Genomic DNA, 27,829 nt, shown 5'->3' with positions numbered 1-27,829 from the left:
TTCTACATGTTTAGAAACAAGAGTGAGGTGTATTAACTGCACACTTGTCTTCCTGAGGAATGTGCAGTCACACATCGACATGTGAACAGGGCTGACCAGGTTTCTGAAAATATGTTGGGGAAATAATTGCATCACTAATAACTCATCATCTTAAGTAATTTATTACATCACTATGTTTACAACATGTCGTAGCATTAACTAGTTTTCCCTGCTTATTTACCCACCTTCCATTTGACCAGTCCTGTTTAACCTCATGTTCCAGTAAATGTTTCCCCAAACGGCACACCTGCTTCTAAATCCTTAATCATTATTACTATAATTATTCTCCCAGTTTAGTGAACCAGCACATTTGAAATACAAATTTACTTTTCTTTTGAAAACCCATCCTTAATTGCCTCTAGGATGTTAAATGCTGGATGGCAAAAAACTTTCTTCAGTTAAATTCAGCATTACACAGGTACTAGCATCCCTGCACTGGCGACCTGTCAAATACAGGATTGTTTTCAAGGTTATGTTATTTGTTTTTAAAGCCATACATGGACTGTACATTTCTACACTTGTCTGCCCCTACGCAGACAGTGTGCCTCTTAGATCCTCAGAATAGCTTCTCTTAAGTGTTTTTACAATCAAGCTAAGGGGTGAGGAAGACCAGACCTATTCAGTGGCAGCTCCGCCATTGTGGTGCCATTCATGTTGACGTGTACAGCACATTGGTCAACCCAAGTTGTTTTTAAACGTGTTACAGAAATAAACATGATTAGATGGAGATTAGCAAGACGCTGAAGAAGAGACAACATGTAAAAGATTGTGAGTTACTAAAATCGACTATCCTAGTCTGTAAAAAACTCCAGTTGATTCCTGTATGTATGATCACCAGTAGCTAACAAGCCAGCTAACAAGACACAACAGCCTAATAGAACTTAAGAGGTACCAGTCGTGCAACAAGCATCCCATACCAAATTCAAAATCAGTCTCTACAATTAATGCACAGAGATGAAATTGATATTCCCTCCATTGTCCCAGTCCACAAGTTTAAATGGTACTGGGATAAAGAGTTAATAAAATTGTAATCTCTTTTAGACAACTTGTTACTTATTAATGTAATACATTAACACTATATAATTATAATAATGAGAAAATAAAAATAGGTAAAAGTAGGGATGTCCGATAATATCGGCCCACCGATATTATCGGCCGATATTGAGTTAAAAATGTAATATCGGGAATTATCGGTATCGGGTTTTTACAACCGATGTTAGTTCTGTAGGCTTCAGCATTTCCGAGTGTACCTGAATGCAACAAGGGCCGTAGGCTTCAGCATTTCCGAGTGTACCTGAATGCATCACCGGCCGTTTACAGGCGCGTGCTTGATGACGTATAACAACAACAACACGCTCACTCGTAGGTTGCTAACCGTTGCTAACAAGCTTCAGCTCTCCCGGTGCATGAGATGTCCGTGGTTTGGAAGTATTTCCAAGTGTCACCTACTAACAGTGAATGTGCGCTTTGCAATGACTGCAAGGCGTTAGTTATGAGAGGAGGAAGCAAGGCGTCTTCCTTTAATACATCACATTTGATCACCCACCTCAAGAAGAAGCATGCGGAGTTAAACGCTACATCTGTGCAGCAAAGTGATGAAAAGAAGCAACAGCCGACACCGAGAAACAAACTCTTTCTATCGTTCAAGATGCCGGATTCACCAAACGTGTGGAGTTCCTGGAGCCCCGTTATGTCTGTATAACGCCCAGTCGCAAGTATTTCTCAGACCAGTGCTGACCTGAACTTTACAGCGTTGTTTACAGTCACGTCGAGAAGCTAATTTCTGGTGCTGTATCCGTTAGATCCAATACAGGTTAGCATGTTGAGCTTGACTGCTGATTTATTGATTGTATTATTTGTCAAGTTACTCAGTCTGGGAAAAGAAAACTAAGTTTGTTTACTACTCTGGACTGAAGCTATGCATCTTCCTTGTTGTGATGTTGTCTGTAGTGTGTTTGAGGCAAAATATTCTCTCTAAAAACACAAACAATTAAATGAATGGCACTTTTTTATTTATTTATATTTACTTATTTTGTACAGACTGTGTTTACATTTGAAAAGCCGTGTTGCATCTATGTATGCATCCAGTGGGGCATCACAATAGAATTAGGCATAATGTGTTAATTCCATAATAGGTGATATGTGATGAATTTTGGTGTAAAAAGGCTGCATATATCGGTATCGGGTGATATCGGTATCGGAAATTAAGGGTTGGACAATATCGGAATATCGGATATCGGCAGAAAAGCCAATATCGAGCATCCCTAGGTAAAAGGAATACTTGTCCTCATTACTTTCTCTTTTTGTAATAAATACACTCCACTCTTTCAGCAAATACTCTCCCTTCAGTTAACTGAAAGATGTTCCCCTGGAAGATGCACCACTCTCTTATTGATCCAGCGATTGACATTTATTAGCACTCTGTTACTTTTCTGAGTGGTGCATCTTTCAAATGAAAGCCATGCTGGGTTGGAGTAAGTGATGTTTACAGATTTTGAAGAGGTCATGCCCTATGTTCAATAACTCTAAAGGGGCCTTCACATGATAAGCTTCAGCACCACAAGGATGGGCGCAGAGACCCAGTAAACAGCTAAATCAACGTTACTATAATAACAACCGTTAGCTCGAAAACTGCCTATTCACAAACCTGATGTGACTGCTTATAAACCTCCAAGCATTACGTTTTCTTCTGAGATCATGATATAACTTTAATGTAACGTTAAATAGTTCGGAAAACTCGGTCACACAATAAGATTTTCTACCATCTTTCTAACCGTGTAGATATCTCTCTCTGGTTGCCTAGGAAACGTAAACATCACGCTTAAAGCTTCTATCTCTTTGGTTGCGCTTTTGAAAGGTCAGCGGCAACAAGGTCAAAGTTCAACTGATTTGAACTTCGAGCGCAGAGGTAGAGAGGCAAATCTGAGCAGTGTGCGCCACTACCTTGGAACCCTTTCCATAGGAAATGAATGGAACGGCCAGTGGAAAGCGTTTTTACCACGTATCATATGTAGGGGCCTTAATAGGCTATGATATATTAAAGTGTGATGCAACTGCTGCTTCAATTGCCAAACAACCCTGGATTGGTTGCACTATGAAAGTCAGAAATAATAACAGGACACCTGAATTTGCCATTTAATTTGGGATTCATGGAAATACGATATGGAGAATTAAATACTACACATTCTTTTTTATGTCAATCTAGTTCAAAATTTATTAGATCTACTACACTGCTGTCTTTGGGTTTTCATTAGGGCTGCAACTTATTTTCATTGTCTATTAATCTGTCAATTAATCGATTAGTGTAATTAAGGGAGAAAGAAACCAGAAAACATTCATATTTAACTAGCTGAAATCAGAGAATTTAGACATTTTTTTCTCAAAAAATGACTCAAAACCTTGAATCGATTGTTAAAATAGTTGTTGATTACTGTCATAGTTAACAGCTTATTGATTCATCAAGTAATCGTTGAAGCTCTAGTTTTTATGTACAGAGGTTTTTATGTTTGACCTGTCTTTATTAGAAAAACTCTAATTTCTAAAGTTAGTTAGTTAGTTGCTCACTTACTGATCCAGCGAGAAGGGTTAAATGTCCGTCCAAGCTCTGGGTGTTCCAACTGCCACAATTGTCTATGCAATAAATATAAAAAGGTAATAACCACATATGCCCAAGAACGTACCTGAGCAAGCTTTTGATATCCTGACACCATATATAAATGACCCATGAGCCCCATGAAAGCAAAAGCATCTGGAGCTGGGGAGTATTCTATAACAATATGAGGCACTGTAAAGCATTTAATTCAGAAATCCACCGATGTGTGTTTAAAAGTGCAGGGTCTCCACAGCTACAGTGCTCCAGTGAATACTTCTGACAGCCAAACAGATGAATGGACAGAGAGGAGGCCTGGGGAGTTGGGAGATGGGGGGGTTAGAGTCTGAGATCAATGTTCCCTGATTGGCCAGCGAATCAATCAATCAAGCCCTTGGGAGCAGTGGAGAGCAACAGTGAGAGATTGAAGTGTTTTGTTTGGGTTAGCCTATGGCTTGGCCCTGCTGGCTCAGTGTCAGTCAGAGGCAGCTTTATTTACTCCAACTACAAGCACTCTACTGTAGGACCCTCTTGAAGTCTAGACGTAATCCATACACACCCTTGCACAAGTATTGCAGGTCCCTCATGTCACAAGCGATTACCACAGGACACGCTGATTTTTGATCAATGCTCCCTTACAGTGATTTCACCAGTAGACTCTTTAGAAATGCTCTTTTTCCTGGAGCATTTATTTTGTCTGTGGGCTGGAGCTTAAAGCAAACATCTAAGCAGAGAAACCTCTGACAGCAGCAGCACTGTCAAAAGTTTCTACTTTCATTAGTATTCATCTCATGGGAGAGCCCTATTTTGCGTGCCATAATGAGTTTGAAAGAATTAATAAGCATCAGTTAAGTGGGATGTACTATAATTGGAAAGCTGAGCATTTGGAATGGGTCCGTTCACACACGAGAAGCGCTGTTTTCCTGCTGAGAATCTCTGTGGTTCCATTGAAAGGAATCTGGCCTGCAAAAGGGTAGATGAATAACTGCAGAGAGGTGAATCGTTGAGAGGTGTCTAATAAACCAAGTTTGAATATGAATACCCATGGCGTCTAATGAGAAAGTTGCTCATCTGCATGGACACGGAGATATGGAAATGAAGCAGAATAAGAGAGATGAGGATAGAAAGAAAGAGTGAGAAAATGATCCAATGTGAGGACATTGTGCTTGTTCTCAACTTCAGTAGGCTTTGTCAAAGGTTAGTATTGGGATTTGTTTTAAAAATCCCAAATTATTCTATCCAACCCCCTCTTTAGAAATTCTATTCTCAACCTATTTGTGAGCTTCTTTTTCATATTTAGTCTCTCAAATAGGAGAAACATAGGCGGTGAAAGATAAAAAATAAGTTAATTATTGTAACATTTTACCAAACCCTGTTATCTACATACATTTCAGTATGACACAGTGCCCGGAAAAACAGTTAACCCTTTGGAATTACCTGATTCTCTGCTTTATTTGCCCATACTCATCATTACATTCACAGAAACAATTATAATTGTTTGCATATTTATTGAACACACCCAATGAACAGTCACAGTGCTGTTGGAAAAAGTAAGTTTATCATTGGATGAAATATCTGGTCATGACCTCAATCAAATACTTCTTGTAGCTGCATTTTACACCTTTCTTTTTGTGAAACCATTGTTTGGAGATTTGCTTCAGTGTTTCGGGTAATTGTCCTGTTCTTGGTAAACCTTCAAATTCATCCTCCCTTCAATGATTTCCCAAGCCCTGAGGTAGCAAAGTGTCATTGTTCTTTGCACTTTTGAAGAGCAATGGCTTCCTCCATGATGTACTGCCATGGATACCATGTCTAATCAAGGTCTGTGTATGGTGGACTTATAAAGAAAGATGTTCTCCTGTTCAAATGACTCCTTTAGGCCTATACGATTCTTTGTTTTGCCCTTGCATTCACCTTTGTTGGGCGGCCATTTAAAGTCAACATGTTTGACTGTGGTTGGATGAATATTTAAAGTTTTTTCACTTTTATATAAATCAGTTATTCTTGATCTAAGGTCTTCTGAGAGGTCCTTCTTTCAAGGCATGGTTCATATCAGCTGAGGCGTTTTGTGAATATCAAAACTTCAAGAGTTTTAATCCACACACAAGAACTCATTAAATTGATCGGATTTACAAATTATCAATTTAAATCGGTGTTTGTTGAGAAGATTAGCCTAGAGTTACACTTAGTTTTTCCAACAAATTTGAATGTTTTTGTGATTTTTTTCAATATGAACAAGTACAATAAGATGAGTGTTATTAAATAAATCAGATTGTGATTGGTCATTGTTGTAATGTAGATGAATATCAAGCCTTAAGACAAATTCATAAACAAATGCAACGGTATGCTTTCTTTTTCTTGGCACCTGAAAAAAGCACTTAAAAAGCTTAACAGTCAGTTACACATGCACAGTAACTGTGTGTGTGTGTGTGTGTGTGTGTGTGTGTGTCTCCTATGGTAACAGTCCTTTAGAAGCCTACTCCCGGACCCAGAGAGCTCTGATCAGTCAAGAGAGAAATCCATCAGCACTTCATCAATCTGATCAAATGACAGAGGACACACAGTGACCACAGCACTTGCAGCTGTTGCCACCTTCTTTACTTATCCCAAGGATTTGTTTAAGCATAACAATTCCAACGGACAGAGAACTCTCTGAAAATGAAACGTATAGATCAAAACATTGCCTCCATGATTGATCAGAGAGAGTACTTAAGCAATAATCTAATCAGGGCCGGGCGTCTCAGTGTCATCAGCCTTATTGTTACGGGTTAGAAGGTGCCTGCTACACCTACCAGTACGTACACTTTTTAACGGTCTGGGATTCCCATTGTGAAGTCGACCAAAATTAACATTACTTGGTTAGGCAACAAAATTACATGGTTAGGTTTAGGAAAGGATCATGATTTGGGTTAAAATACTAAAGAACGTTGTGTAAGAAAGTTGAATGAAATGTCACCGTTGACTTTGGGTTTCACATGGGAAGCGAACTCAGCCCTCCTGGGTAAAAGTATATACATACTCCTGCATGAAATCTTTTTTTCAGAGATTTCGGCAACTTCTCGTAGCTTTCATCGGCAAATGGTGATCATGACCAATCAAATCGAAGGTTGGTTATTTCATGAATGGGAGTATCTATTCCATTCATTGAAGTTTTGATCTTGAATGAGTTTCTTTTGTATATTTTTTCTTTTATAATGTAATGGCCTGTGACTTTTGAACCGTTAGTCTTGTCCTGGACTCTGTGGATAAATACGGAGATATCCATATAAAACACAACAATCTACATTTAGATTTTTAATTGTTTCAAAATATTTTTTTCACTACTCCTACAATGTCTGACAACCATCACGAAAATGTTGTACAGAACATTAGCATCGAATTAGCAGGATTTTTTTTTTTTTTTACAGGACTTTTGATGTTTTATACATTTCTGCTAAAGCCGGCACTCACAAAGTTTGCTCAAATGCTGTGAGCAGGGCACAAAAAAATATCTCCTTTGATTTACTACAACCACACAGGCACGCCCCAAATGGGAACTGCACAAAGGGAAAGTGTGTGGACACATTCATCTGTGAGGTGAATCAGATATGTGTCAGCATGTCGTCATGCAGTAATCACCCCCCAAACACATGTTTAAATGTGCCTTACTTTTAGATCTACTACTACTGTACTCATCCAGAAAAGATTACACATTATATGCATATACCCATATCAACATCCAACAAAAGAGGTTGGAAAGCATTTTCTCTGACGTTACTGTGCTGCCTTGATGTAAAGCGGTTTTTGATGTGTTGTCAGACTTTTTTTTAACTATTATGTTATGGTGAAAAAGTAATTCTCTTGAAAACAGGTGGCCTAAATTGAGACGTATGACTTTCATATCTTCAGGTTTGCTTTGTTGTTTCATCACATTTGTGTTTCACTTTATTCTTTTGGCTTGATGATAACATCGATGAATTTACATAAACCTGAAAATGAATGTCTATCTTAATCTTAAAATAAGACTTCACAGAATTATCAAGTTCTAGAATGTGAGGTTGACAATATTTGTGTTTAAAAGACTCCTTTATCTGTTAAAGCATTGATAATGCCGTAGCACAAATAAACGTCTGCACCTGTTCTGTCTGTATGGACATGTCCTGTAAGCACAGAGCCATGTTTTAATCAGGCCATGCATCAAACCCTTTTCCCTCCACATACTCCCCAATTGACTGAACCCCCCTCAGAAGTTATACATGATTCATTATGACACTGGTAGTAGCATTTAAGTCAGTGTAATCATTACAACCCTAAATAACAGTCAGAGCTTGGCAGGGGGATATTGGCATTAGCAGAAATGTGCACTTCCTTTTCAGGAGCATTTTATGTAATACAAGAAAGTACAACACAGTATGTGGTACAGTCGACAGAATGAATCACAGCAGGTCTTGCAGGAAAACACAAAAAAACACATCTGCTGCTGAAGTCCTATCTATCAATTGTATTTTAATACAATTAATAATTACCTGTTTAAAAATGTAGTCAGTAAACTAATCCAAATGTTACAAAATGTTAAAGTACCGTAACTTCTTACATAAGTTTGGGGTCCTATGCTGGAGCTGCTGCGCTTGCGACCAACCCTGGATATGCCGTTGAAGATGGGTGAGAGTGAAAGAACTGCATTACTATCCATTACTTTTGGATGACTTTAATACAAACTATGAATAAAAAACAAGACAAAAGAAATGTCAATAAGATGCATTCTATTTAAACATATGTTACATATGTAGCACTATGCAAAGATACTTTCAGCACTACCGCAGCTCTCCGCTGAAATCTAAATAAAGAAAATATTGAAAGTTAAAAATAGTGTTAAAATCTCGTCTCTTTCTTGTAAATTTAATATCGTGTGTCGTCTTGTGAACTGAGGGTCTCGTCAATCCCCTATAATTAACAGAAAGATGTGATCTACTGGAGGGATGAATATGGTCAGTAAACTTCATTGCAGCAAATATCAGTGCAATATGGCCAGTAGTTACCAATATTTCTTTCTTTCTTTGTGCCAAACAAAGTTGGACAAACCAACAGACCAAATGATTCTTATTCCTAATGGAAGGGACAGTTAAAATGACACATTCTTGAAAAGCATGTTTGTGCTGTAGATGAAGGCTGTATGACCCATTGAAAAGGTGCTGAGTAAACCAGTCAATTGATTGCATGAAGGAATTCATTTTGCACTCCTGCTCCTTCTGCTTAAGTTGGTAAAAGGCCATGTTGAGATAACAGACTGACTGAGGATCAGCAGTTCAAAGACATAGATTTACATAGAATGTGGATATAAATATCAGAGTTCCTGATTCGAATTGATTTTCATCACAAGAGCAATTTTCCATAGCTTAGCAAATCTGACTATGAAAGATAATACATTTGTTCCTGCATAAATGCTACAACTGGCCACTGTGCCACAACTTGCATCTATATCAATACTTCACAGTCAACAAATCCCTTCTGAATTCAAAGAGACAGCAAAGGACATATGAGCACCTTCTATTTACTGTGATTGGTTTACTGCCTGGACGGGGTGAGATGCAAAGATGACTTCTGTTACTTCTCTGAACCCCTTGAGTGAGTTCATGAACAACATGTCAGCCTAATCCTTATCCATGAAGTGAATAAAGGCCTTATCTAATCCCGCCTCACTGGGCTATGACTTAACTCAGGGCCCTGCAAGGCTATAGGCTGGCCTTTCCCACGTCTCTCTGGCAGGCCCCAGCAAACACCAGGCATCATCCATCTCAATTTTCTCTCTCTCAAAAAAAAGACAGAAATTAATAATAAATCCTGCTTCAGCTCATCTTTTCTGTTGAGTGAAAATTATTTATGAGGAAAAATACGTTTGCGTCCCCCGGCTCCTCCACCCACCCTCCTCTCTCACTCCCTGTCTGTTGTTGACAGTTTGATGGCGATCAGTGTCAGAATATCAGCACTGCAGAACGGGAAGCGTAGCATGACGAGCTCCGAGACCATGTTCCATCTTTATCACAGCTGAGGCTCTGCTGCAGTAGACAAGGTTGGGGGGAGGGGGGGACGTTGGAGGGCAGGAAGAGGCCAGATGGAGGCAATGAAGAAAAAAAAAAACATGCAAAGGCAATGGGTGATGTATGAATGCACACTGATGTGGGGAACAATAAGGAAGAAGGAGCAGTGATATTCATGAGATATAATAAGACTTTGCAACCAGCAGCAGCAGAGCAGGGAAAATATCCCATTATATTCATTTACTTTTTTAAAGTCCATAAATTTGTGAGCTTTCAGTACTTTTGTACCTGAATATCTGCTCTATGGAGTTTGGTTTGTTCCTGCTCATAATTTCATTTCAACAGATTTTAGCATCACTGTTTACATATTCATCCAGAGGAAGCTAATTGGACCATATGCTGGCTGTTAGTTCCTTTGTTTTTTTAACAATATCTTGAGGTGAAAGGTCAAAAGACCCCTTTGAAAATGGCCGCGGCAGTTTTTCCCTTGCCAAAATGTAGCCTAGTGGGAGTGTTATTTAGCCCCCTTCCCAATAAGCTAGCATGACATGGTTGTTACAAACGGAACCTGCTACAACCTCTTACAGACAGTAATCTGGGCCAAAATTGATCATCAGTAATCCTGTGGGTCTCTTACTGGGACTGGGGTCAGAGTGGGTGAACCGAGGCCATCCCGTAGAAGGGCCCCACCCAACAAGCTTTATTTCACTCTTTGGGACACTTAAGACTTCAGCATGTTTCAAACAATGCTTGGGAGATCATCTAACAGCTTCTGCAACCCCTTTCTGAAAGTGGATTCAGAAAGGGCTGCATCCGCTGTTTTTGTAACTTAAGGAAACTGAAAAATCAACAGTCAAAATCAATTTGTGCAGCAATTGACCAGGTATGCAAAGGTGAGAAAGTACAAATGGTTTGAACGTCTCTCTCAGGCTTCTTTTCTTATATTCTTCAACAACTACTTCTGTCACTTTTGGCCCTCACTAAGTGCCACACTGTGAATGCCTTCAGGGAGAAACTGTCCAAAGGTGTGCACTGTTATTCTCACTTGTATGATTTATTGCATCAAAACTACAAAGGCAAGCAGAATGCAAGGAGATGGAGGTGGGATGCTGCCAAACAAGGGTATAAAAGGCTATGACTGGAGACTTTTCACTCAAAACAGCTGAAAAAACTTGATTTATGGCAAGCCCTTTTAACATTTAATCACCAGCCATTATAGCAATTGCAGATATCAACAATTGTTTTTTGACTTTCTAGAATTTCAAGCAAATATACCCAATTATGTGTTTTGACTAGAAGCAATTCTAAGTAAAAAAATATCTACTATTAATTTCCCAAGAGTCAAAATGCAGGATGGTATTCGTACATATAACAACAAAAAGTAATGCGCAGTGATTTGTGTGTGTTTCACATATTTATTGCGTGTGTATGCAATGTTTTTATAGCGTATGACGTAGTACAAGTCAGCGATCTAAAACACAGGACTTTCACCCGGGAGAGTGGGGTTGCATCCCCATTTGGTGGCCGTTCTTTTAGCAGCCAACTTCCTTTTTCTAATCCTAACCAAGTAGTTTTCATGCGTAACCCTAACCGTCATCTTTTGTTGGCTAAAATCAGTCACATAACGTTTTTTAGTCCGTTGTTGTCGCTGACCACTTCTGATCTGCCGACGGCTTTTAGCAGCCGACTTCCTTCAGCGTCTTTTTTCATTTCTGAATTTCATAACTTTTCGTATGATTTCCTATGACCTGATAACGAGAATACGTTGTAAAATATAAATTCTTGATATCAACAATTTAGTTATATTAATTTAATATATCTGAAATACAATTGTAACTAGTGAAAATTATATTTGTACTGGTAACAATTATATTATAAGGTATCTATAATTCCTTTGAGAACCTGTCAAATGGATTTTAGATATCAAAATTAATATGGTCATTCGGGCAACATATCCAAAATGAATATCGTAATTTAAAAGTTGAGCAATGGCTTTGTGACACTTTGATGATGACACCTACATATCCAAAATGATATGATGATATAGTGGAAATGCAATTGTTCATATCATATCCAATTTCCCCGTGTGGGATTAATAAAGTAATTCTTCTTCTTCTTCTTCTTCTTCTGATATGGGAAATTACATTTCCACCAGTTGCAATTTTCTTTCCTTTTTCATGTTTTAGATATCTGTAATTGTTATTCTTACTAGTGAAAAGGGAATTCCTGATATCAAATAAATTTAAACTAGTTGAGATTTAAATTCACTTACTCACTCATCTTTGCAGGGGCAGCAGCTCTAGCAGGGGACCCCAAACTTCCCTTTCTTGTGCCATATTAACCAGCTTCAACTGGGCTCCTGAGGCGTTCCCAGGCAAGTGTGAAGATATAATCACTCCACTCTGTCCTGGGTCTTACCTGAGGCCTCCTCCCAGCTGTACATGCCTGTAACACCTCAACATCTCAACTAGCTCCTTTAAACGCAAAGGAAATCTCACAGATGCCTGAGCTTCTCACCCTATCTCTAAGGGAGACGCCAGCCACCCCTGGAGAAAACCCATTTCAGCCGCCTGTACCTGCGACCTAACACAGCAGAGGATGCAGCCCTTCAAGCCTGTTGGTACCTTGCAACCACCTTTGGGATAACATGTTCCGTAAGGACTCCTTCTTCAGGCACTCGAGGTACCTTGAGACCACAGCTCACCACCGCAGTTTCAGCAATGGACGCTTTGAACATTGACCACTCAGGTTCAATGCCCCTAAACTCCATAGGGATGCCAGAAAAGCTCCGCCAGAGCTGTGAGTGAAAGATCTCAACAGCAAACAGTATTTCCTCTTGTTTAACAGCGGTGACGTTCAAAGCACAAAAATACAGCGCACAACATTGCTGGAAGGTGCCAGATGATACGCTGAGGGGGAGGGGCGTGACAAAGGGGGAGTTGGGAATCCGAGGGCTGCTCACCCAGCACACTGTTATTGGCTGGGGGCACCCACATTGGGGCCAAAGTCTCTTTGCTTCCACCAAGGCCTGCTTTTAGTTAATACATATATTTTAGGAACATTCTTACTATACATAAATGTGTGAAGTGGTAATACAACTAAATGCAAATCATATAGTAGTGCAGTTATGGGTCAGGTCATTTAAAGAAGATGACATGTGTATGTGTCCAAAGTGAGTGTTTACCAGGAGGATGTGAGGGGTTTTCCATGATGTACTACAGTTTTTCAGCCTCCTTCCCTGTCCACCACCACTTCTAACGGCTCCAGGGAAGTTCCCAGAAATGAGCTGAGTCTGATTATTATTATAGTTAATATTTTGCATACATGGGGCAATTTCTTAAACACATGTTGCATTAAATCACAGCAAATAGCACCTAACAGTGAAACTCCATGAACGTGACACTGATCTGACAGGATGCCCGCATCACAGTGCACCAAATAGCTGAAGCAGCTTTGGGCCACAGAGGCGGGTCTGCGCAGGCTTAGCTCTAGTTTTAGGGGGTTGTCAAAGAGTTTTTGCCCGCCGCAAACAGTGAGCAACTGCAGCCCACTCATGCAGCTTCGATAACACAAGAGTGGAGTGCTTCATTTCATTTCCTATGAGATCAGCAGTATAAGCATCCGCTGACACCAACAATAGCGAGATGCAGAGAGAAAGAGAGAGAGAGAGAGAGAGAGAAAGAAGGAGGTGTGTGTGTCGGTGAGTACAGTAATTAACATCTGAAAACACATCAAGCAGCTGCCAAGCCACTCCTTGTAATTAAGTTTTTTTGTGGCTGAGAGGTGTACGAGTTTCTAAGCAGGAATAAGTTCTTTGTAAACATAGGTCAACATGTCACAGGTGTCACCGGACTACTTGGCTGCATACTGCATATGCATCGGACTGCTCCCATCTTATTTGTCAATGTATCTGGTACAGAAACAGTCTGATCGCAGTCTCCGGTCCCTGGACTTCATCTTGTTTACCATCCCATCAGTCCGTACTGAACTTGGCAAGAAGGTATTTTCCTACGCTGCGCCTGCAACCTGGAACAAACTCCAGCAGAGGCTGAAGCTGTCCAGCTTTATTTCTTTAGGGGACTTCAAACTGCTTGTAGGAAGGCTGTTGAGACAGTCTTTGGGGGTCTGCACTTGTACATAACTTAACTTGTACTTAACTTGTTCTTTGCCCTTTGCAGTCTGTACTGTATTATTTTACTGTTTGTGTGCTGTGTTGTGTCTCTTGTATGTTGTAACTTTGTGTTTTGCTGCTGCCTACCTGAACAGGTCTCTCTTGCAAATGAGACCCTGGGTCTCAACGAGATTTTACCTGTATAAATAAAGGTTAATAAATAATAAATACTAACTGGCCGCACTTCACTGTTTACAGTTAAACTATCCAGAACTTTCATTTTGGCCACACTTTACTGCAGACAACGGCGGGCTGCCACTGCAGGTTTTTATAGACATTGCATTGTGGCTTGCTGCCGGACACACTTTGCCACTGCTTTGTGTGTTTAAGGCATAAGGTTATAGCTGTGAAAGTAGCAGTGCAGTGTTTTTTGCAGTTTATTTATTGGAAAATGAAAGCTAGTACTCCAAGCCACATCAAAGCTTAACTTGTCTTGCTTGCTATAGTTACCTGCTGAAGCTAGGGACAACTTAAGCCAGCACAACTTAACCGGACTAGCTATTATCATTTCAGTGACAAGCTGCTTTTCCAAGTTTTGCTTTAGAATAGGGGATCGCTAGAAGAGAGTCTGCACCAGACAACCACTTAGCTTTATAATAATAATTGCAGGATGACGTCACCAGTATTCAAATTAGGGTATGATGTCATTTGCGCCTAAGCCCTCTAATAACCCGGGAAAAACCCTGAATTTGGAGTTCAATTGGTGCCTACAACTTATCATTTCCCAGCAGGGGGTTAATCCAGCTCTGGTCATAAGAATATCTCGACACACAATGAGTTGTCTTGTATTATTTATGACACATTACATACAGGACAAAATTAAAAGTGTTTATGTCCTGATGCTTTGTACAAGACGTCCCATGCCAGGTTGGAGAGGGGCATTATCAGTTTGCATATTTATAGTTTCTAGAATTTTCGATGATGGAGTTAATATGCATTTAATCCTTTTCTAAATAGTTCATTGTACGTTTTTAATTGTGGAGTTTAATTGTGGAATAATCTGATTTATACTCCAGCTGTCCTTGCTCAGTCTGTGTTCTATCTCTGTGAGCCTGTGCAAATCGTGTACAGGCACTTGTGAATTTGTTTCCCAGAGCGTTGTCATTATTATTCAATGGTCTGTTTGTGCAGAACAGTTTGTACCTTTTTCATACAAGATCAACAGCAGAAGGCTTTCTATACTTCAGGGAGCAGTCTGCAGCAGTTGAGGGAGGTTTAGAAGGAAAAGACTGAAGACGCTTTCACACAGTGAGTCACTTGAGAATTGCATCTAGGTTGTTGTATTTATTCTATCATGTGTCTTTTATTCATCTCTAACTTCTATTTCTGTTAGCTTCTTCTCATACTTTTTTTTTTCTTTTTCCCAGCCACTCATCGTTTTTGGTTTCATTTTTATCTGACATCCTGTGAGCACAGATTACTTCAACAGATATAAGCATGTAATGTGTAATTTTCCCCTCTTTCTCATAATAGAAAATCTAAGGCGTGCTCCTTGCGGCACTTTCACAAATGTCAGTGCTTCTCAGCCATTGTAAAGCACTCGCAGAGACACAAAATGTCATCCTCTCTCCTCCGTCACAGCCTTTGTGAACTGCTCACATCTGGAAATGTCAATGAGCAAACCGCAATGGGAGGGAGCAGATTCTTGGAAGGCAAAAAGCACAGCACACTCCAATCCACTATAAGGATCTACTGTAGAGTCTTGGACACGCAATACAGAGAAACTCATCCACTCTGCTGCTACAAACCTGTGACCCATATCCTAACCCATGCAAGGCAAAGGTTACACACATTTATATGATACATTTTGCCACATGGGTAATGGAAATGGGTAAAGTGTTAAAGGTTATACATGCGTTACGATCAATACATCATTGTCAAATGTAACATTGTGGGATCTAAATCACCGAAAACAAATGAAACATTTCATCCCCATATAGCAAATTAAGCCATACAGAATAAAGTCCCTTGTCCTTCTTCTTTTTTTTTACAACTTTACACCTACTTCTGCAAGAAAGTGCTAGTAGGCTAAGTTGAGTGTTTTGGTGAAGGAACAATGAGCATCTCTAACACCCTTCCATTATACCTGATCTATGGCTACGGAATATTTACATTTCAGTTCATAACTGAGGCCTTGTCCACACGAAAAACAGAACAACCCCCGTTCTTTAAAAGTTTTCCGTCCACAAAGCCTCAGCTCAAGAAATATCTGTGTCCACACGAAACCATGAAAACCAACTCAAAACGCTGTAGAATACATGCCAGGCCTATATGTGATGCTGTAACTCTGCCACAGAAATACACCAACAACATAGAAGAAAAAACAGGGAGATGCCATACAGAAGAATCTGGCGAAGTACCAGAAGTGAACAAGCCGCCACTGCTGCGGTGGCATCTCCCTCCAGTATACGGGCAATTTAATTGGAGCTGTCCCCTCAGTTAATAGAGATGCACCGATCCAGTTTTTTCTGATCGAATCCGATACCGATACATGGGCTGAGCATATTGGCCTATGACCGATGGCCGATACGATACTACTGTTAGCCTTGTAAAAAAAAAGGTAACTAATTAACACAGCTATAAATGTACTTAATATTAATTATTAACACATAACAAAGTTTACATTAGCAACAATAATAAATATATAACTCTTCCATGTAAAGTGCACTGCAAACATATACTGTATTTTAAAATGTAATAGACAATATAGCAGCTGGATGAAACCCAACAAACAATGACTTAATTAACTTGATGTGTATGATATTAATAAAAAAGAAATGACTAGATAAGAATGCTGGATCGGCCTCATTCTTCCTAATTAGTCAATATCTAAGTCGATATACGATCCGGGTATTGGATCGGATAACGATTAGATATACCTGTAAAGGTTTGTGTAGTTCACATTCAGTTCACATTCAGTTTTACAACGTTTCCCACTGCTGTTGGAGCAGCAAAGAATTGCACAGGTTCTTCCCGACTTGCTAGATATAGTAATGCTGCATAAAAAGTACAGGTAAAAGTAGAAATGATACACTTATTATGACAGCTCCCATTGAAGTGCATCCATACTGGAGGGAGATGCCATGGTGAAACACACAAACAGCGGATTCGTCTAAACAAATACCGGCGACTTTCTCACTATTTTCGATACGATTTTCCAAATCCTTTTGGTGACTTTTTTGTTAAAAGCAGACAAATCTAGGGACTGTTTCTGGTGTTACTGGAGACTTTTGTGGTGTTTTGGAGACTCTGATGTGAAAGCACGTATCGCTCTGCAGTTACTGTCCTCAACAAGACACTGTTGTCGTTGTTGTGACGCCGTGGGGTTACAGGTCGAAGGCTATAGGGTCGAGAGGTGGGGAGAAGACATTATCATTTAACAAAGTGTGCCGCTTCGCCAACAAAACCACAAAGAAAGGGGGGCCTTTTCAGAGCTATCCACTGAAGATACCGTTTTCAGGCTCACAAAACCTTGCCTCCGTGTGGATGGTTGGCCTAAAAGATACAAAAGTTGTGGGTTACAGAAAAACCGGTCTCCGTGTGGATGGGCCCTTACATAGGGGTCTGAAATTAGCACCTGACAAAAATGCATGCAAATTGTTGGTAGTGGCTAATAAAATCATCATGGCTATCCATCAATTTTGCGGACAGGAAAAACGCAAAATACAAAGTCATATTCAGTAAGAGCAGCCGGGAATTTCACCGGATCATCTCGACTTCCTAGAAATCATTGTCAAAGGTAATGGTGCATAAAAAGTGCAGGTAAACGTAGAAAAGGTACACTTCTTATGACAGCTCCCATTCAATGGCGAACACCAGCAAAGGCGGCTTGTTCACTTCCGGTGAACTAGCCGCCTTTGCTGCCCACTTCCACTTCCTTTGACGGATTAATTTATAACGGTGATGCACGATGGTTCGAGGGGCTCCAACAGACTGTAGAATCGTCTCTGTGGTAAGAGTATGATTTGATAGACTAACATGTGTGAAAGTCGCTATAAAGCAATACTATTGGCCTTAGACAGTTACATTGATTCTCCATCCCCACAACCGGTAGCACGCAGCTCGAGGACGGTAGCCTACCTGTAGCTTCTATTTTTCCAGACACCTTGTCTGCTGCCAGAATAGTAGATGACGGAGAAACAGAATAATTGTAAAATCCTCCTGCTTTGCTTAAGTCACCGGTGTGACAACATATCTTTGCTGTGAGTTCATTCAGGTGCTGCTTGTAAATTGAGACACTAAAACCGTCTTTTTGTAAAGTAGGCTACCCTTCAATTTGAATTTGTGAAAATATATTGAACATTAAATTACCATTTTTAGTGCATCTAAAATGCTGGATGTAATTCCTTAATTTAGTGCATTGATTTTAAAAGTGGCAGATAAAAAAAATACCAAAAAAAGTCAAATTCATAATCTGTTTAGGGGTCCATTATCTTTGTTCCAGTAAGATTGTTGACCGCACAAAAAGTTGTCATCTTCTTGATGACTTTTAAGGTGGAAAAAAATATATGTTTCCATGGTGGGTTTTTTTGTTCCTTTTTACACTGAATAAGAAAGGACTCAATCAAATCTAAAGATGATGCTGGATTTCTCTGTTGCACACTAACTGGACTGCTGCTTGTGTGCTCTGTGCTGCTGCTATGGCAGCATTGGATCAGGGTTGATGTCTCACCAAATCTGCCATTTTGGAACAGATTGTTGTTGTTTATTTCATAAATGTAACGCAATATCTGTGTCATTAATTCAACTCTGGCGAATGGTTCTTCTAGACTTTCAGTGCATCATGTTCAATTCCTCCAGCATTGGAGGCAATAACTCTCAGTCACACTGTGAGCTAGGTGTTTAGAGGACAGTCAGGGAGCACAGCTTTATTCTGCTTTACAATTCAACCTCCTCCATATCAACAGTCAGCTAATTCCCTGTGTGCTGAGGTGGGCATTCGGTAGCTCCGAGGGGGTAGCTCCCCCCATCAGTCTACAAGAAGATACAGTCTGCTAATAGCATTGGGAGTAAATCTTATTATTTCTCTCCTTTCTATATCTCTCTCTGTGGATCTATTTGCTTAACAGTGATAACAATCCCTGCAGCTTAACTCGCCACGGTTGGACCAATACTCTGAACAATGTGTTTGCTCCCTCTCTTTTTAATGAGTAGCTTTGGTTTTGAACTTAGCTGAGGCATATTGATTTTCTGTGCTCAGGCAAGTGTTTGATATTATCTCGGGTAAAGGGGGGAAAAAAATGAGGCAGATTAGGGGTAAGATGTGCATTCCTCGTGACGCAGTTTTCTCCCGGTGCAGCTGAATGATGGCCCCTGACCCCTCCATTGTGATGTAATCCCAGTCCGTTTAAGAGATCAGTCGGAGCTCTGATGAGATAGTCTCGACAGAGTCATTGATTTTGCGAAGGAGGAAACATCAGCCAATGATCGACCAGGTACACAAATGCAACCTTCCTTCTCTGTCCATGATTCCGATTAATTAAGGTATACAATTCCTTATGGCTCCAATTCAGAGCTGTCTATAAAGTCTTCCAGCCATAATGGGATCAATAGTGGATCTTTAATGCCCTGAATAGAGGTTCCTCAAGTCACAGGAGTCTTGGATCTTACATCTTACACCCTCTTTCCTCCCTCATACATCCATACTCCTTCCTTTTGTGCTGTTTTCACCTCCTATTTTCTTTACTGTTACTTTACAGATTTTGAATTTAAGCTGCCAGTAGCCAATTGGTTTTGCCAATATTCACTTTTCATGTCCAACAAAGACTTTTGTTTACAGAAGCTGTCAAAAAGCTATTGAGCACAGTCTTACCCAAAAAACAGGGAACTGTCTGTGGTGCATAAGCACTGGTGAATTGTCCATCCATTCAACTGCACTGACGTTCATTATCACTATCGCTGTCTCAACAATCTGTCCTATCATCAGCATAGCTCATGAGGAGCCAAATGGAAAGCAGACCACACCAAATTTTCAAATAGGCTTCATGAGGAGTATATACTATAGGAAGAAAACTACATTATGTTAGTTGTAGTTATTAATTTATTCTATTCCTTCTTCTGACCAAAGCTCTATAGGTCCAGTTTGACTAAAAGGCTTGTACTTGAGGGCGTCCATCAATCCCAGATACAGATAACGTAATAATAGCAGATGTGCATGATTTGAATGGCTGAATTTGGGAAATGCAGGGGGTCTTGCCTTGACAGACATCCTAAATATGTCTCCCAGAGTCTGTGTATGCATTTAGAGAAGTAAATCTTAGTAGTGTAAAGAAGAAGTGTTAGATGTGTAGAAGGTATTAATACATTTTTAAATGGGAAACCTCAATAATAAAAGTTGAAGAACAACACTGAATGCCAAATGTATATTTTTTTTATTAAAAGGACTTTATAGTGGCTGAAAAGGTTACAGCAGCATAAATAAAGAAATACCACTTGGGGCAGCAGAATGAGTCCTTTGCACAACACTGAAATATCACCTTAGAAAGTATACAGTGCAGTGTATGGTGAAGATGTTAGATAACAGTTACCTATTAAGGCAGACATAAAACAACATTAGCATTCATTTAGAGTTGTGATTTTGTCAACCTGGGCCCTGTTTCTAAACTCCCTAAACTTCCTTTTCTTTCTGGGACTGGGATTTTCAGTCCCAGAAAGAGAGATTACTTAAAATCTGGGTCATTTACCATGGTGAAACCATGAAATTTACCTGCTCAGTGGCAGGTTTCCTTCAACAAACCAGTTCTCTCTGTTTTCTCCCTCCTATTACAGAGCCAGACACGCTGTTTTATTTCCTCATTGATTCAGTCCGTATCAAGTGTATCAAAGTTTTACCGTATGTTACAATCAAAACCCTGGTCAGATATTAGTTTGTTACTCAGGACTATTTAAAGTTAACACCTGTATACACTGTCAGTCCTTTCTTTGAACAGTAGTTTTTGCCATCACATTCAAATGTTACAGCTCAGAATAAAACCTCTGCATGTTTTATATAACACTGTGACTCTGAGCAGACAAGACAGGTGTCAGTTTGGTAGAACAGTTCCACTAGAATGTTTATGTGTAATCTCAGTTTAAATAGTAAAAATTGGTATGAAGCTTTGGATACGTACCAATGAATAATTATCTCTATCGCTCATAATGTGATTAGTCGCACAGATGGAAGATAATTCCTCTAGTATTGGAGATGATATGTTAATATTTCTGAGTGAGCAGGATTGTGGTGCAGCAGCAGTATGTAGTTTGAAAGTAAGTTTTTAAAAAAAATAGGCGTACCATCTGAATGTGTTTTAACAGCATTTCAGTGACTGTGTATAAACTGATCACATTTGTGGTATCAGTAAATAAAGAAATTGAATGCTGTTGAGCTGACATCCAAATAGATGTCTAACATTTAAATTTGTTGTATTTTAGCCTTGACACCTTTTCAATTGCAAACACCAAACACGTTATTACTGTCTCAGAGTGTGAGCTTACAATCATTTTTCCATATCTTTTATCTAGACAATATATTTTAAATTTTCAACTACATTTTAAAAATAGATGAATGGACAAAACTGAATTAAACATTATTATGTAACTGTAAAATATTGACAGTTCCCCCCTCCTACTCGGACTCTTTTTTTCTGAGAGATAAATGTGCACACTCCGTGAACAGTAGCAAATAGGCTAAATGCATTATTATCTCTGCTGCTTTAAAATGGAGACTCTGCCTTTTACCTGTTGCCATGGTGAATCATAGTATCAGAGCTCCATTGATGATGGCTTCTTATGTTCAGGTTCAACCTACTCAGAGTTGTTTTATCTGACTCTGATCAGCTGTTCTGGAATCCATCTCAGGATTAGTTAACTCAGAGTTCAGGCTTAGGCTCAGAGTTTTTTCAAACCTGCCCTATACTTTAAATGTAGCCTAACTAATTAAGGCTAACAAGCAGATGTTACGATAAACGTATCCTTTTTAATCTCATCCAGCTAATTTGGTTCTTCGAAAGCAGCTTCATATTCAGAGAGTTGTCATTGTACATCACAAAAAAATGAAGGTGTGCCATTGATGTCACCCAGAAATAAATATAAAGGAAGAACCCAGTAGGATTCTGTGTCACCACATCATTTATAGATGATTTAAAAGGAGAGAAATGCAATGTCTTTCATCCACATATAAAAGCTGCAAATCTCTGAATCTCTCCAGTAATCCAATGGCTGGGCATGAGGAAAATATTGTACATGAAGAAAAAAAGTGAGAGAAGTCTCTCTGTACACTACTAAAAAGGTCCCCTCCTTTTATCATCTAGAGAATTATTCTATGCACATTTATCATCATGTTCTGAATTCATTTTCCAGAGAATTGCGGCCGAGACCTGTTTATTATTAGAAAAATTTTGAAAAGTGGGAAGGGGGCAAATTGAACCCGGGCCCTTTCATATGAAGATATGCCGCGTGACTTTTCATTTTCTGCTTGCTCTATGAGATTGTAGGGTTAGAAAAGGGTGGAGAGGTACACATGTTTTACAGATAATGAGAAAACAAAAAGAGGAGCAAATCAAATGTAGAGAAATTAGATTTTCTGAGAAAGAAAACAGCGCTGTCATGTGTGCACTGAATTTTAATGTAAAGAAAAGATCGTTCAGGAGGTGGGAGAGCCCAGCACACTGATAACACAGAAAATGGGACGCCTTGCTTTTTTTTTAGATAAATCTCCTCCCAGCTGCATATTTCATCCAGAGCTACACCCGGGGTCGCACTGCAAGTATTTTCAGTGGGAATGTGTTCAGTTGTATGTTCACAACTAATCCTGTGATGTTTAGCTGGCGTTTTTCAAGCCCCTCTCTCACACATTCTTTATGATGTAAATGTGCATACAATTTTACATGTTGGTCTGATGTCTGAATAATTTTTACGACAAGGGCATAACGACAATATTTCTAGGTCAAAATGCTGCATGTTAACATAAAGCCAACAGCAGGGACCAGTTTATACTCATAGAGATATTTAGTGCACAGCTTGTTTGACCATTATTTTCATGTCCATTCAGACATTGTGAGTTTTTTTTGTGAAAACAGGAATAATGTAATGAATCATGTAAATGTTGCGATGTGTTGCTTGTGCAACTTTGATTGCTGCATTTGAAATATTTACATTCACGTGGATAAGCAAATGATGCAGACTTTGGGTATTTGCAATGCATAATTTACATCATTCACGTCACCCAACACAAATTTGAATCTATTCACATCTTTGCATTGACTCTGTATGTAATCGTGCAGCACAAATTGCACAAAAACGTGGTGGTCGTAAGCACGTTTTTGTGCAAATTGTATCGTAATGGTACGTGTCCAAAGCGGTGTTGTTTAACACGTGGGGTTGGCCCGCTTCCCAGCATTGGACACTTGATGGGCTTGCCACAAGCAATCTCTGCTTGATGACCACTGATAAACAAAGAAAACAGGATACACCCTCCTTCAACCGCAATGGTTGCACCTGATTGGACAAACGCTTTCACTCGCGGGCTGCCTGCTTCTGGATTTCAAACCAGACCCACATGATGGCTCGTTTGGAAACTTTCTTTTATATTATGAAAATAGTCCACCAAAATGTGTTTCATTTTAACATTTCAAGCGAAAAATAAGTTGTGCAGTTGCATCCGTCTTAATTTTAGATTAAAGTCAGGTAGTCCTAAAGGAGTTCTGAGACGCCGCAAATTTTGCTGCACACCCCTTATTTGCATAATGTAACTTGAACCTCAACTTTACAGCAAGACACTACATCTCTCAAAACCTACCGTGCCGCTGCATGACTACTTACATAGACAATGAATAGGAAGTGTGGGGATTACTGTCACTGTGGACATGTACAACATACCACAAGATTATACAGTCGTACTAGCTGCTTTGTGAGGCCATCCATTAGTGGTAAAATGCTCACAATGACAGTGTTGGCAAGCTGCTAATTATCTGGTATGTTTACCACTTTAAACATATTAATGAGCAATAAACATAAAGTACAGCTGAGGCAGATGGAAATGTCACTAGTTAAGCAGGTATTTGATTATAAACCAAATTATCAAAACATTGAAAAGATGATGGCACAAAAGTTATTACATTTCTCATGAGGGGAACATCTGACCAAAATTGTATGGCATTTCCTCTAAGTGTGTTGATATACCACTTTTTAATAGTAAACTCTAACCTTCCTCCTCTGGGGACTAGTCTAAAAAAGAGGCAATCTATTCAATTGGTGCTGAAATATTTAAATCTGGACCAACAGACATTACCATCCTTTAGCTCTGCTGCCAGCAATAACACAGATAAAAGGAAAACAAAATGTACGTAAGTAATCAACAAACATCAGTCTAAAGCTGTCATCCGTGCCAATAGCTAACAATACGAAAACATAGCAAAAGGCTTTACCAACAGTAAGCAAATCATCTTGTCATTTTAAAAAACTCTGTCAGGCCCTGTCAGACTGTATAAACTAGACAGAATATTCTGTATATTTATTATCATATTCTGTTTCATAAATTATCTCTCTCATAATGGTTAAGCCTTCAGCAAAATGTTTTAATCCATTACTCATGCAGCCCAAGAACTGATAATACTTTTCCTCCTTCATATCATTGTTACTGCTGTTCTCCTGCAGTGATACCCCTCTCCTTCATGGACCAGGTACCAAATATTGTTCACGCATTACAGTTATGTCTGTAATGTAGGGAACCATGACATAACAAGCTACAGAATACTCAGACATTCTATCATGTCATGAGAGCGATTGCAGAACATTTCCTGTTTGAAAGCCAAAGAGCCAGTACTTGAAGGCTGGTTAAGCCAGAAATGTGGGAACAGCTTTATTCATTACAATGAGTATGAAAGGTAGAAGGCAGTGTCTTTCTCAAGAAGTAATTGACAACACTGTTGTGTTTATTGAACTGAGGATCTTATCACTTATTGGACATTCTTTTGAAGCCCCTCTGTGTGGCTCACATGCACATTATGTGTTTTTCCAACTGCTTTACACGTCTTTGCTAAGTGCCCACACAATGAAATCATCATGTTTCAGTGCACTTCCCATTTAGCGAACAGCTCTCTGTGCTCCTATAGACGCCTTGCCTCTATAGTCTCACCTCCCCCTGTAATGAAATCACGCTGCAGCCTCAAGGTCAAAGCCGGGTCAGCTTCAGAGAATTTTCTGATTCTCTTTCAAAGGTGGAGGGGCGGGCTGATTGCTTCATCTCTAGATCCCAACAGGTTTTTCTGGGAATCTGGGAGACAGAACTAACGGATGGATGATGGATGCAGCAGAACGATCCACCTTGTCTCAGTAATGAACTTGTCCCATTTGATCCCCCTGCATGGAACCGAGTGGTGGTGATGAGAATTAACCCTTCCCTCACCGCAACCCATATAGCCTGTGAGTCGATCAAAGTCCAAGCATAGAATCGATAAAACCGAAGGTGTATTGTGCTATTATAGTATTTTAACTGGCACACCAATGGCTATGTCAGTGTTAATGTTTCTCAGAATTATGATCACATCGCTAATAACCTCTCTTGCTTCCTATGTGCTCTATCCTCAAAGGATAAACACCTTTGTGTTCCCTTGTGTTTCCCTGTATTTGGGTGTGGCTGCCTCCTGGCACTCTCCTGTCTCCCTTCTGATTATAGCTCATTCACCTCATCAACCTGTCTAGTCTGCAAAGCTGCTTTACATCAACTCATCAACTCCACAGTATATCGACTCCCAGTGGTAGTTATACATTTCATTTTTCTTTTGAAGTTCTAGTTTTGTATTGATAATCTCTGTTTGTATTTTTGCCCTGCCTTTTCCTGTTTCTTTTGTGCTACGGGGCAACCTGAATCAGCCTGCCTCCTCATCTGCCTGCCTGCTCTCTGTCTGCTATTCCAGAGTCATCTCCACCATTACCTCCTCGTTCCCCCGCCTAACTTCAACCTATCTAGTCCCTGTGCCGCTCATTGCCTTCTGCTACAGCCAGCTATCCCGCTCCCTTATTCCATTTCCTTTTTACCTTGCAATAAACCTTTTAGCCTTCATCTGCATCCTTGTCAGTGTCCTGTGTTTGGGTCCGCCTTACTACAAATCATGACATTTTTCCCCTTTCATTGCAGCTTGCCAACCACACAGTACATTGGGTTTATCCCATTATCTTTTGCGTTTCCATTTCCCTTACTTCTCTTCCTTTGCGTCTCAGCTCCGCCCTTGTAAAACTGTGAGGACAGTGAAATCCTCAGTTGGGGAATAGGACTTCCTTGTTCACTCAAGCATCACTTTCAAAATGCATCCTATACTTATGGTGTGTACACAGCTGTATCAGCTTTCACTGGGTTAAACACAAAGCAAATCCAACATAGACCATGTACAATTTTGTTTTTGTATGTTTATTGAAATGAATTAATCTATCTCTTTTCAAAATAAACATTTGAAGAGAAATTATCTAAGAATCTGTGGCTAAATGGATCTGTCATTATGTAATTAGACCATGTTTCTGTACAGAAGCACTTTTGGATGTTGTATGTAACTGTAAATTGTTGCTTCACTCTTGTCTTTAAATTTAATTTCACTTTCTTCTAAATAAGAATGTAGGTGCAACCGGCATCCCAAAGATGATTGTTCATTTTTGGATTAACGTGAACTTTCAGTTTGATTATGAGAAGGCCTCAGCCTACTCAGACAAAAAAGGAACAACTAGGCCCAAAGCCTGGGAGCCTTTGTCCTTGAGTGCATGCTGCCATGCACTCTCCCCCACAGGTGTGAATTCTTCAAGGGACCCCCAAACTGTTAGTTCATTGGCTGACCTGACCTCTGGTGATGACATCATCGGTGTCTTTAAAACTGTAGGACAACAACTTCATCTCTCTCTCTCTCTTGGACTCTCCTCTTGCACTCAACTCGACGCTCTCCTGGATCCAGGGATTGCTGTATTGTGTAGGATCACCAGCAAAGGTTAACCAACCGGTTACCAACTCAACTGAGCAGAACAAAGAACGATCTGAGTCCTCTTTTGTTTAAGGGCGCACTCACACTGCCCTTCCGCACCGCGACCCGGGCTTTAGGGTACTTGTCCCCCCTCCCTCTCCCCCCGCGCCCCAGCCCCGTTTGTACTCACACTGCCTGGGCCTCGGCCAATGCTTCTTGCTGTCCATACATCATCACGCCACACGTCACACGCATTGATCGCGTGTGTGTGGCTTTCTTTACAAATCTTTCCGTAGACCTCAGAGTTTTTGTGCGTCTTGTCGACTGTTTTTGAATCTTTTCATCCGACCAAATCTGCAGTAAACACTCCACCTCCGCATCACACCAACGTGAACCTTTCACCGCCATTGATGTTGTTGTTAAATGTCCGCGCATGGTCCGTCCTTCTATTTTCTATATCGAACAGGCGCACATACTGCTACCGCCGTAGGGCTCGTGCTCGTGCTCGTACACATGCGCACGCTCGTGCTCGTACATATGCAAACAACTCTGCTAAAGCCCACCTCTTTCAAGTGGGCCGTGGACGGCCCGCTGTCCGCAGTTATGCGCAGAACGGGTGCACTCACACTGCTTAAACGTACTAGGCTTTAGCTGAAAAAACGGTTTTGTCCCGGGACAGAAGGACAGTGTGAGTGCGCCCTAAGAGCAACAACCAGAACAAAAACCTTTCTTCAACAAGCTTCCGTCACAAGGACCAGCCACTGGCATCAAGCAACGCAGCTTATCTCCCATCTCATGGACTGGTAACTAATCACCAACTGGGCATTACTACATGTTATAGGACTGTATGAACGGCTAGATAGAACTGTAACTTTGTTATAAACTGATTATAACGTCTAAGGTCTTCAGCCTGCTGGCTTTGTGTTACTTAAATGTTCACACCATCCCTGCAGGGTCCAAGCTCACACCTCTCCTCTTTGTTTCACACACACACACACACACACACACACACACACACACACACACACACACACACACACACGCACACACAAACACATTTGCTGTTAGCTTTAGTTAGTTTATTGTGTTT

General features: G+C 40.1%; 1 protein-coding gene across 1 annotated transcript in view; it reads right to left on the bottom strand.

Moving 5' to 3' along the window:
• The window catches only part of grik2 (glutamate receptor, ionotropic, kainate 2), a gene marked incomplete at its 3' end in the record, with an annotated part of 251,776 nt that overhangs the window by 168,788 nt on the left and 55,159 nt on the right, over positions 1-27,829 (bottom strand). The gene's annotated exons all lie outside the window — the stretch shown is intronic.

Source organism: Echiichthys vipera (assembly GCF_963691815.1).
Source record: "Echiichthys vipera genome assembly, chromosome: 8".
Classification (NCBI taxonomy): Eukaryota; Metazoa; Chordata; class Actinopteri; order Perciformes; family Trachinidae; genus Echiichthys; species Echiichthys vipera.
The sequence above is the reverse complement of the archived record's forward strand: the minus strand, read 5'-3'. Positions and strand labels throughout refer to the sequence as shown.